Source organism: Helicoverpa zea, chromosome 31, assembly GCF_022581195.2.
Source record: "Helicoverpa zea isolate HzStark_Cry1AcR chromosome 31, ilHelZeax1.1, whole genome shotgun sequence".
Lineage (NCBI taxonomy): Eukaryota > Metazoa > Arthropoda > Insecta > Lepidoptera > Noctuidae > Helicoverpa > Helicoverpa zea.
The window spans coordinates 14406289-14423986 of NC_061482.1; the positions used below are offsets into that span (position 1 = coordinate 14406289).

At 35.4% G+C, this 17698-nt stretch overlaps 1 long non-coding RNA gene across 1 annotated transcript; it reads right to left on the reverse strand.

The window, feature by feature from the left end:
* Positions 1 to 1276: 1276 nt before the first annotated feature.
* LOC124645264 lies at positions 1277 to 10966 on the reverse strand. The gene is made up of 5 exons (XR_006986201.1): positions 10858 to 10966; positions 10180 to 10338; positions 9416 to 9555; positions 5805 to 5938; positions 1277 to 2036 (listed from the first exon to the last, which is right to left on the reverse strand). It is a non-coding gene; the product is annotated as an uncharacterized LOC124645264 (long non-coding RNA).
* Positions 10967 to 17698: the final 6732 nt, after the last annotated feature.

Sequence of the window (17698 nt, forward strand, 5' to 3'; positions counted from 1 at the left end):
TGCTTCATCAAGATTGTAAAAGTATTGTCATCTGTCAGTTTATTTTTTGAAGGAGAAAAATTAATAAAATATAAAACATAACACACACACAAAAAGTTCCGACTGTACAGGTTTTAGTCCGCCACAGTAGCATGCGGGCAAAAAAAATTGCACTCGCTCTACTCGCGCTTTTAAAGTACGCAATTTATTTCTTCATATTCAACAAAACTACAAAAAAGAAAAACGAAACATTTTTTTTAGTCTTCAAACTAAAAAAATGCTTAATGCCTAAAGTCGAGGTCGGTAAAATTGTCTCCAGTCCCGGGCAACGGACTGGCATGCTACGCCATCATTGCGTGCCAGTATTTTACAGGGTACAACTGCCTACCTGACCTCCTCCTGAAACCCGGGCTACTCGTAATAATCGCCAAAGATGTAATAACAGCCAGGTAAATTCAATGTGCCTTCAGAAACTCGGAGGAATTTGTCATGGCAAGAAGTCCACCCATTCAAAGGCCGACCGCGCCAAACTCTTCTTAACTTTACGGTCGACACCTTGATTTTTAAATTATAGGTCATTTTTGTTGCTAAAGTAAAACAAATGTGTAAACTACGCCATCTACACAAAACATTTTAAACTTTCAAATTATAAATCGATTATTCGTTCGGGAATTACGATAGTACAGAAACACGTCAAACTTTGGCACCTTATCGTTTTGGTGTCGGGGTTTAGATAGAGATTGTTAGATTTATGCACACCAATTAAAAATCAACAAGAACAAAACAATCTATCTAGGTTTAGAATGTTGTGACATTTTAATATGATATTATGTGAGTTATGATTTATATTTTTTAGGGTTCAAACAACAATTGTGTTGTTTGGCGTGACGACAGGTTTAAAAAATTGAGATTCGATTTAGTCCGCCTTTTAGGTTACCAAAAAATATTGGACACGTATTTATTTTATACTATCAAAACGTAAAAAATTCACCAAGGTAACATAAAGGCGTTGTGACGTTTCTTTTATATAAAATTAGTGAAACGTCTGTTATTCTAGTTGTTATTGGTCTGTGAGAGAAAATAAAAAAATGTGTATCTGTTATTATAAGGGTTATCTAATGAACTGACTAATTACTGTTTTATTCGTCATGCCTACTATAGTTTTCTTTCATGTATTTTGAGTTTTACTTGTAATAAGTTCTTATTCTCAGTCATCTATTGATGAAATATCATTATTAAATAAATATTTGTAGGTATTACTACTTCTTAAAAAATATGGCAAATAAAACAACAGTCATGAATTAGTAAGTCATTTATTTTATTATAGCATAGCATGAATATTAAGTGATATAATTTCAAAAAGCTTACAATTGTTTCCTAAAGAAGCGACTAAAAGATTTACTTTCAGAAAACGTTTCAAACTTTGCCAAACTTGATGTTTATACAAACACACATTCGCAATTGTAATATTAGCCAGAATCCACTGATTTTGAAATACATAATTTGCGTTAGCAAGTGAAAGGTAAAATTCATAGAAACTACGAAATATATTTGCAACTACGAAACACTACACTAAGCGTGGCGCGACGCGCTCTGCTCTTATTAGATAAAATATTCGATTTCGCAGCTTGAAGGTGGTCGGACGATCTATACAACGTGTAACTTTAATGCGCAAAAGCTAGATATAGATTCAAAAGAACAATGAGCAGAGTCTGCACCACGTTCGCGAACGAATTCGCCAAAAGCGTCGTATCGACGCGCACAGGCGCAGGTAATGATGTCAATTGCCTGCAGAACCAACCAGTTGGAAAGGTGTTATGAGCTGTTGAGCTCACGAAATCTCTGATTTTCCTTCAGAATTCGGATGGTTGATTTAGAGATCGTTTGTGGTGTTTGAAGTTTTGCGCATTAAACGTTACACGTTGTATAAAGCCTGCTTAATAGCGCTGGAGGCAGGCAAATTGTTGGGGGAAGCCTTTGTTTAACAGTAGATAGTCTTGACGCTGCGGATGATGATGCTAGTCGAGTGCGAAGCATACATTTGTCCGCAACGGCATCTGTAAAAAGATTACACGTAGTTAGTCTCTCTTGTTCGTGGTAGTTACGCACCTGCACACAAGACTTGACGTCTGGAGAAGTTTTGCATTGAATTAGGTATAATTTGCTCATCATATAAATAAAAACCGGCCAAATGCGAGTCGGACTCCCGCAAGAAGGGTTCCGTACCATTATTTAAAGAGCAAAAAAACACTTTTGTTGTATGGGAGCCTCCCAAAATATTTATTCTATTTTAGTTTTCAGTATTTGTTGTTATGGCGGCAACAGAAATACATCATCTGTGAAAATTTCAGCTCTCGAACAATCACGGTTCATGAGATACAGCCTGGTGACAGAGATGGACGGACAGAGGGACAGAAGAGCGAACACAATAGGGTCCCGATTTAACCTTTGGGTACGGAACCCTAAAAACGAGCTTTATATTCCCTAGACAGGCGTGTAATTCTGCACGAGATTGTTCTGATGATGAGATTTCACTCGACTTCAACTACAGTCCGTAACCTGATAAAATAAAGCCATGGGAAATAGTGTTGCTTTCCAGCAGTGTAAGAATTTAAATCGATACAGCAGTTTCAGAACGTTCAGGGTACAAACAAACAAAAGAAAAGATGTGTTTGTTACGTGCGCCTGTTTTACACTTACTGCTGTAAAACACTGTAATGCAAAAAAACGAGCATTATTTTTATGTACCTTGTGTATGTTTCAAAGTAATCTTATGACTTGAATCTCTACTAATATTATAAATGTGAAAGTAACTCTGTACGTCCGTCTGTAACGTTTACAAGTCTAAACCACTAAAGGATTTTAATTAAATTTGGTACAAAGATATAATTAACCTTGAGAAATAACATAGGGTAGTTTTTTAACCGACTTCCCAAAAAGCGGAGGTAGTCAATGCCTCCCTTTTTTATGTTTGTTACGCGATTACTCAGCCATTCATTAATCGATTTGATGATTCTTGTTTAGTTTGATAGCGTATACTTCCCAGGTGGTCCCATTGTCATCAGGTCAGGATCTGATGATGGAAGAGTTGTACGAATACATAGGGTAAAAACTTGATACTCAGGTGTTTGCCTGATAGCACTATTCAACAGTGAAGGTCTGGAGCTGACTTGATGATGAAGACCAGAGAAGGTCGAGGGACCTCGACCTTCTGAAGTCTAGCTCGTGTTTGGGCTTATATTATTCGTATTGATGAGAACTTTTCAGTTATGCGGATAGTGACAACTATTCGTATCACTGAAAACTGTGAAGCCGCGGGCGGAAACTAATATTAGATAACTTGGAAACATTTTACTAGCATAACAATAAGTTAGAATTTTGAAGTTTGAAAGTTCATCGGCCTTTTGAATTTTTTTTTTTTCAGAAAACTTAAAATATATTTTCAATGACTGTCTGGTGAACCTTTTAGTAACATCGTAACATTTTTGATAAACTATGCACATTTGGTAAAATTTTCTTCTGTACTGAATGGTCTATACTACACTAATGATTTAATTGGAATTGTTCGATGTTTCTATATTTTTGTATGAACCATTCTCCTGCTTATGTTGCTCTCGCGGTTTAAAATGGCCTTTTCTCATAAATGAACACGATTTAGACAAGTGATAGAACCGAAAACAAATTTTAAGTTGGCGGTGCTGATCACAACTTTACTCACTTACAGATTTTGTCATTTAAAAACATCGGGATAGAATGCAAAATACAGAAAAGACTGTGAGGAGCGTACCTTTAGATGTCGTAATCACTAATTGATAAACCAACCGTGAGTCTTCGGGAACCCTGTAGAGTCTATAGACTCTGTAGAGCTCTGTCAATCCATGATTTTGAGTGTTCAAAAAGCGAGTCTTCATTTCTCGGAGATTTTATTTATGTTCTCCTTTAATAAAAGCAATACTGAGCTACTTGACCTTTCCTAAAACTGGGAAATAATTTTTAAATCATAATTCCCTTTCAGCTTAGTATATCTTGAATGTGGCGTTCAACATGGCAATAATTTAACTTTTTGGATAGCTTTATCTATCCTCAATATTCGTATGATTAGTTTTGAATTTAATCACTAGTTTTGTTTTTTTAGGGTTCCGTACCCAAAGGGTAAAACGGGAACTATTGTTTTCGCTCCTCTGTCCGTCGGTCCGTCCGTCCGTCCGTCTGTCTGTCACCAGGCTGTATCTCATGAACCGTGATAGTTAGGGTGCTTAAATTTTCTCAGAATAAAAATACTGAAAACTAGAATTAAATAAATATTTAGGGGGGCTCCCATACAACAAACGTGATTTTTTTGTCCGTTTTATAAATAATGGCACGGAACCTTTTGTGAGCGAGTCCGACTCGCACTTGCCCGGTTTTTTTTATGTCAAATATGAGACGAGTTGTGAGAGGCATTACTTTAAATTGGTTTTGTCACAGCCCTAGGTACTGATCTTCCTCTACATCGTCTCTATTTATTAGAAAGGGATATTTTAAACCGCGTGGGTATCTTACCATAGAACCTTAGCATCCATCATCAGCATAGTATAGGTAATAGACCATTTAGTACAGAAGAAAATTGTACAAAATGGGCATAGTTTTTCAAAAATGTTTCGATGTTATAAAAAAAATGTAAAAAGGGACACCAGTCCGTTATTGAAACTACATTGTAAGTTTTCTGAAAAAAAAAAAGAAACAAATTGTCGATGAACTTTGCAAAGGGGATTAGTCCAGAGGTTAGAGAGAGGATTTCGTCACTTACTTAGCAATTCATGAATTTTTATAGATTCGGAATATACTCTTAGGCATGCCTGGCTAACACTTTTTAAGCCTGATGATACATATTCTAGTCATTAAAACCTTTGAAATATACATAAAGTCCTCAAACCTAAGATTTCGCAAATGTGCCCGTTTTTTTTGCAAAATAGTATCTTTATGTTATTTATAGTTTACTAGCTTCCGTCCGCGGCTTCGCCCTCGTCGAGTTTTCGGTTATATCGCATAACTAAGAGAACTCTTCAAAAGTCCGGGATAAAAACTATCCTATGTTCTTTCTCAAGGTCAACTCTATCTCTGTACCAAATTTTATTAAAATCAGTTCAGTGGTTTAGACGTGAAAGCGTAACAGACAGAGTAACTTTCGCATTTATAATATTAGTAGGGATATTAAGAAGTCCTAATGGGTAAAGAGAAGTCGTGGTGGCCTAGTGGGTAAAGAAGAAGTAGTGGTGGCCTAGTGGGTAAAGAAGAAGTCGTGGTGGCCTAGTGGGTAAAGAGCCAACCTCTCGAGTATGAGGGCGTGGGTTCGATTCCAGATCAAGCAAGTACCAATGCAACTTGTGCAAGTTTGTATGTACTTTCTAAGTATATCTTAGACACCAATGACTGTGTTTCGGATGGCACGTTAAACTGTAGGTCCCGGCTTTCATTGAACATCCTTGTCAGAAGCCAGTAACTCTGACGCCAATCTAACCAAGGGGTAGCAGGTTATCCGGAAAACTGGGTTGAGGAGGTCAGATAGTCAATCGCTTCTTGTAAAGCACTGGTACTCAGCTAAATCCGGTTAGACTGGAAGCCGACCCCAACATAGTTGGGAAAAGGCTCGGGAGATGATGAATATCTTTATGTTATACCACAATAAAATCCGTGCAATAATTTATGAGCTCATCGCAAGCAGACAAACAGTTGCCCGGTTGACCAGTAAACAGCCTTCTAGGCTGCACTGCAAAATGCCATTCAAAGAAACGGTAGCGGTGAAAGACTTTGTTTTGTAATATGTATTGTTGCTGACGGTTTACCTAAATTAAAAAAGGCTTCCCGAAGCTGACAGCTGTAGATGTTGACCGTCGGCCTACGAGACGCCGACGTCACCTTCCCGCAATGATGACTCCACCAGGATGATCAGCTGATGATGAGCTGGTCCCCTGGTGAGCTGTGGATGTAAATACAAAGGACTGTTTAATCTTAATACGGATGTTTGTTCCGCTTTCACGCAAAAACTGCTGGATAGATTTTGATGAAACTTGGTACTGATGTAGCGTATACGTTCGAGTACATATAGGCTTTTATCTGGGGCTGGAAAGGACAATGGGCGATTCCGGTCCAAATGTCCACCACGAACGAGACCTATATGGCTAGATAGCCCGTTAAATGTAGAACATTTTTTGTTATGAAAGTAAAAAAAATATAATGCCAGAAAAAAGTTATAGCAAAATCAAATACAATATTTTATAGATTTTTCAATTTAATTTTTTCAATTACTTTTCGTGATGTTCGATTTTCGTACTTTCTGTAACTTCTGACAAAATAGAATTGTTAATTATTACAAAGAAGACACCACCAGTTACATCGAACTTTCTTAGATCCAGGAACCGCTGAGTATATTCAAGCACTTCTGGCGCCTCAATTGGTTAGTGATTCGTACATCCATCGGGCAAAAAATATGGGCTGTTTATATACAAATGTGTCTTACTCATCTTAGTTTTAGATAAAGTGCGGAAATGGAAGTGGAATAAAATAAAAAATAATAATGATAACATACAAAAACTACCGAAAATAAAGAATACATTTTTGGCTCTAACTTTTTTTTGGCATTGTTTTTTTTTAACTTTCTTAGTAAAAGTTACTCTAAATTAAGTGGACTATTTAATTATATAGGTCTCGTTCGTGGTGGACATTTGGACCAAATCTCATACATTCTTGCCCAATCTCCTTAGTTCCCTCGGGTGTCACCGCTAGAGGTAGTTAGTAGGTATTACGTTACACTATGACGAAGTATAAAAAGCAACACATTCGACTTCATCATAACACCTTGATACCTAATTGTGGTCGAAGATTATTACAAGACTTTTCTAAGTCAAAACAGCTATGGTACGATGATCTATCATGAAGCTTCAGTCTTTCTTTCTTTATACAGCTACCAATTTTCATGAGGCTTCGAAGCTTGGAAGATGGTTAAACCTGTTACATATCATTATTTACACACAGGTCAATCTAATAAAAAAACTTATTGTTCAATTTCAATGTCACCTCGATATACTTTTAAAATGATTTATGTTAATAAAACGCCCAGTGATGATTCATTACGTATTTCGCACTTCAGGTAAGCGTCCACAGGCACGCATCGCACGTATCGGACGCATCGCACGTAACGGATTTTACTTTGCCTTATACAAGGCAAACAATTCATACAACGGCGTCCACTGATCCGCATCGTATGGACGACTCAGATACATATAGCTGTGATATAATGCGATACGTCCGATACGTGCGATGCGGGCCTGTGGACGCTTAGCTCTAACGTCATCTTGAGTAAATCTATACTAATATTATAAAGCTGAAAAGTTTGTTTTTGTTTATTGCTTGAACGCGCTAATCTCAGGAATTACTGGTCCGATTTGAATTCTTTCAGTGTTAGATAGCCCATCTATCGAGAAAGGCTATAGGCTATATATTATCACGTTAAGACCAAAAGAAGCGGCGCACATTTTCCTATTGAGAGAGCTTACGCTGCGTAAACGGTTAAAGTTTCGCAAAAATCATGTCTGACGGAATTGTTCCCCTTTAAAAGTTATAAAAAAAAAGTGCACGACAGCATATGTCTATCTTTTAAGGTTAGCTCACTATAACCGTCGCAAATTAAAGTCAGCGTTAGCCTAAAGTAACTATTCCACGCGGACGAAGTCGCGGGCGGAAGCTATTTTTATTTTTTTAAATAATCACAAACTAATGATTTAACCCTTCGCATCCATTGTAATAGATCTACAACTTTGCAAGCAACCTAATAATGCCTACCTAATAACCCAACCTACCTAATAAAGCAACCTAAGAACCTAATAATGCCTAGGAGTAAAAAGCTAATTGGTAGATTAATTTCAAAAATAATAAAAATCGCTGAGCTTTCGCACAGTGTTTGCTGGACGTATAAAAAATACCAATTTTTGCTTACTTTATGGCAGATAATATTAATATAATATCTGCCACAAGAAATTATATTTTCTTAAAAGGGCATTCCCAACCGTAAAAATTGTAATTATTTAGAAGTTATTGAAATAAAAACTTATTTAATATCAATCATAGAAAATAACCGGTAGGTATTACGTATAATTTGTTATACAGTACTATAGAAATGCTAAAGCTTGGGTTTCCTAGGAAAGCGGTGCCGTCATATAGCGGCCGTAATATTACGGACGCAAATAGACGGTCGTCTTTACGGTGATGACATGTGGAAAGTTCCACGGCCGTTTTAACACACCGTCATAAACTTTTTGTTAGTTGTGTTATACTTACTAACCTGTTTTATTTAATATTTCTCAAATTTCACGACACCAATTCTGTTTTAGTTGACTTTTTCTAAAATCTTTACTTTTTATATTATTTATTGCTTCGTGGTTACGAACAAAATCTATTTAAATTTCGTCGTCCTCGCTGCTCCAAGAGTTGGAACTCATATTTGACGTTGTTCCAAAAAAAAAACACAAATACGTATTAAAAAAGCTTCACCGCTTTCAATAAAACGTTCACCAAACTATCTGACACCGTCAAGACGGCCGTCATGCAAATGGCGGCACCGCTTTTTGAAGTTACGGCGTCAGTTACCGCTCTCTAGGAAACCGCCCCATTTTGTTTACATAGACAACGTTCTAGTAACGTCGTTCACCGCTGTATTACGGCCGTTACATGACGGCACCGCTTTCCTAGGAAACCAAAGCTTAAGTGTTGAATTGTATTCTCATTGTGACAGTGTCTTTTTGAGAATAAATGATTTGAACCTTATAAGTAAAATATACGTGATGACAAGGTTAATAATAGTGATTCTAATTGGTCCGTATTTTAGGTTACCAAAAAATATTGGACACGTGTACAACGTTCCAAAAATATCTCGCAAGAGTATAAAACAATCGTGTCCAGAGAAAAAAATCTATTGCATAATAATCTGCATAGGTTTATTATATTGACGGAGAATCTTAAAACCGCGAGGTAGAAAAATGACGTCACGGCACAGTGCCGTCTGTTGTTGAATAGCGGTACAAACTATTAATATTGTCGACTTTATCGAAGTTTCGTATGGTAGTTTCATCGAGTATTATAATGTAATGTAAACAGAATAGACACGTTTGTTTTATTGTACCATTTATGCAAAATTTGTAGTGACGAACACAAAATGTAATGGTGCTGTATGTTCGTAGGTGTTTTTTTTGCGTAAAAATACGTGTTCATTATTTTAGGGTTATCTAAAAGACGGTCTAATTACTTTTTTCATTCACCATTCCAATTATGAGTAATATATGAAGACAACGGGTAACTCAGTGGTTTTGTAGTATTCTCGCTATGCAAGATTTGACACATGTCTTTAGATGAGCGTAAAATTCTAAATTATTTCGTAAAGGTATTGTAACAGGACAGTTACCTTCGCAGCCGTTGGTGGTCAGGCTTTCTTCAGCCAGTAGACTGAAACTGATGATGATGATGATGATGATGGGTGATGATGAATGATGATACTCGCTACACAGGTAGCAGGTAGTAGTAGGCAGGCAGCAGACAGGTATTCTGAAATCAAGTGAACGGCATACATTAGGGTTTTTGAAAATAATGTCGCATTATTTTAACAAACTTTCGAAAAAAGTTATTCATCTTTTGTATTGTTTTTATAAAGTCATATGAAAAAAAGGGACTGTTAAATTTATAGACGTGCATCGAGAATGAGTTGATGAGAATCAGTTTCTTATAACACTTTCAAAAGATGGAGGTTTAGAACTGCGTTGATGATGAAGATTACAGACTCGTTTTTAATCATATTGCAAGACCTTTACACAAAAAAGCGGGAATTCTAATCTACAGAGCTATAGTAATCCGTTTTAGTGATCTGTATAAAAATAATTGTTTGTTTGCCAGATCATCCCAGCCTAAAATCCGGTCGTAATAACATTGCATACGCCTTTTTTTTAATAACCACAATATACTTGTTTATAGTGATATTATTACCACTATCGGCAGTCACGTCAGTGTTATGTTTTTGAATCCAACTTTCCCTATCACTTCATCTTCTTTTTTGGTATAGTGTATTTATTCGTATAGTTTGTAGTGGTATAGTGTGTATGTAAACCCAAAATTTATCTTTAAATTGGTACCGTTGGTATCACTTAATTTATCATAATAAAAATGTATACTTACGGTTCAGGGATATAATTATCTCTGAAGGTCTCAAATGCACTCAAGTAAAACCGGCTGCCACCACCCTAACTACTTTTGATGTTTATTATCCTAGGTTTTTAAAGATGCACCAACCAGCACTAATTTTCAGTAGACACCGAGAATCCGCCTCGTCTTCATCTGAAACACATCGATGATGAAATTAATACTTCGAACTAGTTTCATTCATTATCCAATGTTTTTCTTAGTAAATTAATGTATTCGTATTAAAAGGGTATGAGTGGTTTGATGAACTGCGATCATATTCAAGATGGCGAGTTAGGGTTGGGTATCCATAAAGGATATCTATTATGGCAGTACCTCAGTATTATGGGTAACAATGTAACCATTAAAATCGGTAAAGTGAATGAAAACTGGTCTTGCAGATGTCGTCGGCTTTCTTCCCTATTGCATGCGACATTATAGATTAAAATATTAATCGTATCTCGTTTTAAACATCAGTATGTACAATAGGACACATTATTTTATTATATATTCATTATAATGTTTTTTTTTTCCTTTTTTCTTTAACACCATTTACGCACCAAAAATCAATAATGACATTTTCTAACTAATGCAAAATTGATTAGTTCAGTGCAGCCTCACTTTACGACAACTATAAATTTCTACTCGAAATATTGAAAATATTTTAATATTTACCTTCACAACCACCTTCCATTACGACAAAACTTACAGAAACACTGTTATTCACAAATTGATCCGTAACAAATTCTCGCAGACAATTTATGATACTAAAGGGAGCTCATAAATTGTAGCACTGAATCGAACTCTTAAGGGAAGGCGGATGTAGATAAAACAGTGTCAGTCCAGTGCCTGTTTTATCCACCAGGCGCGCATGGCACCTAGAAAGCTAGTCACCCCAAAAGTCTTTCAGTAGATCTAGGTCCCCCGGCTGTATCAGTCCTGTGGGCCTGATCTACGATTTTATTTTACATAATATGTGACTGTGTGCCACTGTGTTTTGTGCCAAATGTGCTATTTTGTGAATATAAAATACCTACAGTTCAGATAAATACTTGGTAACAAAATTTCGTCTTGATGCTTGAGCACAAGAAAAGCAAGCCTAACCTCTTTGTTTGGTACAGAACACAAATGCAATCCACAGTCGTATTTCTTGTATGATAGGCATGTTGGACGTAAGTAGTTTAGATAAATATTTCAGATGAGTATGCGCTTGATAGGGGAGTAAGTATAGATAATGTTTGGCACCTGCATTGCGATTACCTGATAGCGATCTTGCTTAGCGGCCACTGCAATAGTTTTCAATCGTAAAATATTTGGCGACTGTATTTTGTCTCTGAATTAACTTAATCTGGCAAAAGTTTTATGACATATAGCTTCTTATGATCATCGTTTTTTTCAAGAATAAAGTTCATCATATGTATAGGTAGTTAAAATGTAGCAAGACCTTATAAACTAGGCATTGCGTTTGCTTCACTTTCATATTTTAAGTTAAATATCTTCATAACAGAATATGTAGGTTGACTTTAATTAGTGACTGATACTTCAACACGTGATCCTATCCATGATTACAAACAACTTTCCCAAAGAAACTTATTTTTTTTATTCTCATTGGTTTAATCACAATAAAATAAAGGTTACAATTTTGAACTGTGTTTGTTTTGCTAATACATAAAATACATTGATAAAAAAAAAAAAGTTTATTTTGAAAAGATGTTTTTAATTATAGGTGGATTCACGTGTTTAATAATCAAATATGCGTCGATTAGTTACCATAAAGGGAAAAATCAATCTATTTACACCCTATTTTTCTGGACAGTAAGATTAACGACATCTATTATGCTGGTGCAAAATTCATGTGCTGCAAATGTATCAGATGCAAAAATGTAGCTCAATCTTTTTCCGTGAAACTTATAGTGGGGCGCACTCTAGTGGTCAATTTTGGTAACCTTATATTTAACTTACCCTCCTGGTAATTATGCCGCCCTAGTACTCATGCGGATAAAATGAGATTCGGACCTGACGTGCGGAATATTGCCTACACGACAGGCGGATTGCGTATTAAATAAAGAAACTGCAAACAATGTTTATTATCTACGATGTTTGAATATAGTTTATATATAAAAAATTCAAATAATAAATATGCAACTGATAATTTGCCTTGAAATGATTAAATTAATAATAAAAAATGCAAAATAATTGGGTAAAAGCTTAACGAAGCTATTTAATCGAAATACTCATCTAACAAACAAGGCTCGCAAGACACAGGCTTAGCCAAGTTTGGGGACCGCCGATCCAAGAAAATAATGTCTGCTACTATATATAGTTACCTACACCAAATCAATGTATCTAACTTATTTTTTAGGCAAACAAATTTTATGTATAGTAAGTTCAACTCAGTCGTGCGCGCGGCCCTATGTGTGGGTAACCCTTGTACATACACAGTGACTTTGTGTGCGTGACAAGAGGTACAGTCGGGTACAAATACAGTTATTTAGGGGTTGTATACGGCTGTTTAAAGTACAGTTATTACGTAATTTAGTTTATTTATTTATAATGATTCTGTATCGCTACTTGAAAAATCAAATGATGAATTTTCGGATTCGCTACTTTCACCAATGTTAATTATAAATTCTGACTCCATGTCAAAATGTCTATAGTATTCTTCTTTTTTCTTTTGTACATGTCGACAAGTATTACCCAACATCCCTTCATCAATTTGACTTAAACGTTCATTTATGAGTTTCATTATTTCCGTCTTATTTTGGTCGACATTATGCGAAGCAATATAATTTTTTAAAATTCCCCACACATTTTGTTTCCATTATTATACTAAATTATAGGTCTTTTACATTCTTAGTCCACACATTTATTTATTGTCCGCGTACCCCGAGCTAGAAAATATGTAAGGAGTATTTAATTCATCTTAGATATTTCACTTCATTTATTTCTTAGATACTGTCAATGTCAATTTGAAAAGCCGTATGAGAAAATAATTATAAACTGTAAAATGTAATAATAAAAAGCTTTGAATGTTGTTTCATTTTTTTGAAACGCTACCTGACTCCTTAAAACATTTTCTCCGTGAAGAACTAGACATTTTCGTAAACGACTGTACCCATAACAAAAAGCGATGAGAACACGTCATGCTCGGACGACGTCACTGTCACACGAATGAAAGTTGTATATTTACAAGCCGACGCACACATAGGGCCGCGCGCAAATCTGAGTTGAACTATCTATATCTATGTGGATAAATAAAAAAAATATATCACAAGGTTTCAAATTATCCCTGGAACAAAAAACATTTAGGCACCGATTATTTGCCACTAATTAAAACCATGTTTCATCAATTTGTAGGCAATTTGCTAACTAACTTATTGACTAATTCTTAACTAGCCGTTTTTCCGCGATTTCATAGATAAGTTAAAAAGTTTTTATTAGGTCGACCTGAATGTAACTAAAGTATAAAGGAATTTAAGGTAACTAATTTAACCATCTTCCAAAGATCTTAGCGTCATGAAAATTATTGGCAGATGTATGTAATTTTGATGACAGTACAATAATATGGTTAATGGTACTATCAAACTGATCACACACACTGGGACATCGTATCAAAGCTGTGTTTAGACTTGTTTGAAAAGTCTTGTGTTGAACTTTGACCATGCTTTGGTTTCAAGCGGTTGTGATGGTAATGGTTAAACGAAAAAGCTGAATTTTTTCTGCATTTATAAAACCTGTTTTTTATCTATAATATAAAAATGAATCGCAAAATGTGTTGGTAAGCGCATTACTCAACAACGCCTGGACCAATTTGGCTAATTCTTTTTTTGTTGTGTTTGTTATTGTCAGGAGAAGGTTCTTATGAAAAAAAAAAACAGGGTAAAGTAGAGAAGTCAGTTGACGGGAGCGAAGCCGCGGGCAAAAGCTAGTTGAATATAAATTTATTAATTCATCATCATGCTCCGAGCCTTTTCCCAACTATGTTGGGATCGGCTTCCAGTCTAATTAATAATTTATATTCTAATAATATTAATTTACAAAAGTTTCTCAATATTTTCAATTTACAAAACTTCACTACAGATTCATTATATGGCGTATAATGTAGATGATGATAATTATACTTACTACGTCACTCTACGTCACTCCAACCGCATCCTTGCATTTCTGCAGTGCTAGTAATTTAACGCAACGATATTGATCTCCTGTGACGTCAGATGTTCCTTTACAGCCGTTCCCAATATTCTATCTATCTATATTTTTGTCTACTAGAGATAGGAAATTGATATTGTTTTTATGATGTTAATGTCAAAAGTCTATCTGCAGTAAGTAAATCCATCGATATATAGAATATTTTGAGTAGCCGCTAGGGCTTGTATAGAAAGAAAGCTGGCAGCTAGGTCATTCTGGCAACAGTTACATGAAGCAAGCAGATTGAAGAACAGACCAGCGCCGGCTTCCCACTGCTTATTTTGTATACAGCCTGAAAGACCAAGTTTTTAGGTTTCTTCGTCATAAATTATTCATTTCATTATTAATTACTATAATTTTACCTGCAAGTTATCTTAGGTAAACAAAAGGAATAAGAATCTTTGTTTGCAGAGACACGATATTACAGGTATTTTGGTTGCGTTACATTAAGGACAGCATATCTCATTTGTTTAATCGGTATGCAAATTTTAAGTAGAAACAGAATACCTACACGTGAATGTAATCTGTACCAGTAACTATTTTTAACCACTATCTAAATGTCAAACACCCCTAAGTACCCACCGACCTTCTGCTAAAATATTGTTTCACTATATTAGTATCTAATGTGATGATGAGAGTCGTCTTCCAGTCAAACCAGATGCAGGGAACCAGTGTTTTACATACATAGAGCGACTGCCTATCTGACCTCCGCAATCCACTCACCAGGGCAACCAAACAACGTGATAGCCTGCCTAACGTTATCTTTCCTTTATCAAGTACATGATGAATGACATAATTTTGCATTGAGATTTGTATTTTTTTTATAAGACAGACAGACACATGTTGTCAGTAATAACATACAGGACGCGGTAAAGGGTGGGCGTTATTTAATAAACGATTTTTGATTTTGACTGCCAACAATGTTGCAATGACAGGAACCCCCTAATTTTTTGCGCTTTCCGAAGACATCAATCGCATCTGGTGCTGCTTAGCCTTACGATTAATCAATCCGCGCAGTTTTATCTTAGTCATTAGCTCTTCTATACAAAAAGTTAATAAAAGGCATAAATATGACATTATTATTTTCAGTGTCTTCAGATCATCTGTCAGCAGTTAGAAGAGGCTGTGCCGACTTCTGTAGCACTGCGAATCATGAGATGCATTTGGAGTTATTTGGTAATGCTCAAATAAATATTGTAGCACTAACGTTACTCAATAAAAAATGCATTCTGGAGATAACACAGATTTGTGTCAGTTTTCAACTGCGTAACATGATGAGACCATTAAGTGTATGTTTAAAATATTACATGGGATACAATCATTCCTTTTTTAGCAAAATTTTATAAGCACCTGAACAAAATGATATGAACAAAACGAGATAATAGCATGTGCATGAATATGAACATATTGAATGAATTGACTATTTTTGATCACATTTTTTTATATAGTAAATAATAATGATTATAGACAGATAAAAAATCCATCCAAACTAATAGTATAAATGCGAAAGTAACTCTGTCTGTCTGTCTGTTCTTCACGCCTAAACTACTGAACCGATTTGTGTGAAATTTGGTACAGACATAGTTTGGAACTTAAGAAAGGACACAGGATAGCTTTTATTACAAAAAATATATAGTTGGGGAAAAGGCTAGATGTTTTTTTTTTTTTTAGATAAGCTGTCGCAATTTTTAAGGTATTCGTGAAAACTGACCCATTACTTAATTTTTCCAGATCATTAACTCGGAACACATGATGCCCTTCCTACAAAGATGAAATATAACATGCTCAAAGGGTAAGGTTTAGTTTCATATTCCAATCTTTCTATGATTGTTATTTATCAACATGATTTACGTCAGTTCTGGCGTTCATCGACATGATATTTTGGTTTTGAATGTAAATGTCGATCAAACAAAATATGGATGGATGGGTTTCTTGATACTAAAGACATAATTAGAATACTTGCACAACTTTCTATTCATTTACATTAATAATAACTTTACATTTTCCAGTAATAACTACGTGCATCGTCCCGCGGGCCCCGAAAAGAACGAGAAATTTTTGTAGGAAGATGAAATGGACATTATAACTTCAAAAAATAAGTAAGTACTGACGAACTAAGAAAGTCTTAAATGTTTCATAAACAATTTATAAAACGAAACAGTAATTCAAAAACGCACACCAAAAAATAATAATTTGAGTAAAATTAAACGCCTCATATAAGTAGTACCGGGGACTGAATAAAATAAATAATTTTACTTTTATGTTCTTCTTATAAAACATTATACTGATAATATACATACATACGTAGCACATAACATCATAATTATTTAGTAAGAGCTAACAAAAACACAGCTGATAGGAATCGATCGGTGATGTCATAGATAGGACGTCACAGTGTTGATTGCTTAGGTTTCCATGTTATCCTAGTACACAAAATGTTCTTTTCTTTTTTCTGGTCTGTGGCTGGTAAGGTTGTGTTTAAATATATTTTGAAACCCCGAGTTCTTGGTTTTGTAATTATTGACGGTCATAAACCAAGCGACAAACCATGATTTTGATATAAATCCATGCACAATATTATAATAATTTTGTGGTGTATTTTCTACTCACCGATTATTATTTACTGTTAGATAAAAAAAAACTCCTTAAAAAATACTGTCATTTATGTACCACAATATGTGTGTAATATTAATTACCACACGTGGTTTAGTGTCGAATGCGCCTGCGTGAAAAATATGGTGGGCTGAAATACGAGCCAGATTACTAGGAGACCAGAAACAAAAGGAGCTAAAGTTACAAAGTGGTTTTTCTTTTAAACTTTAATTTTTTATTAGGTACTGTACAGGAGGTCAAGCTACCCCAACTGGACTTATTTTAATAAGCAAACATTAACATTCCACTATTGTGATAGTAATAATGTACATATTTTATTTACCATGTTTCATATACCTACAATGTTTACGATAACTGCATCTGAAGTAAACTCTGACTTCTTTACTTGACTGAAAGTGTGCGCTGTCATTTGGGTCAGAGAGCTAGTATTGATCCATTACAAGTAAAGAGCACTAGGCACTCATAATGACCAAGAGACTAGTTACTAACTTAAGTGCTCTTGGAGGGAAATTCAAACTCAAATACCTCCTTCCTCCGAGCCTTTTTCCCAAACTATGTTGTGGTCGGCTTCCAGTCTAAACGGATGTAGCTGTGTACCAGAGCTTTACGAGGAGCGACTGCCTTTTCTGATCCCTCAACTCAGTTACCTGGGCAACCCAATAACCCTTGGTTAGACTGGTGTCAGACTTACTGGCTTCTGACTACCCGTAACGAC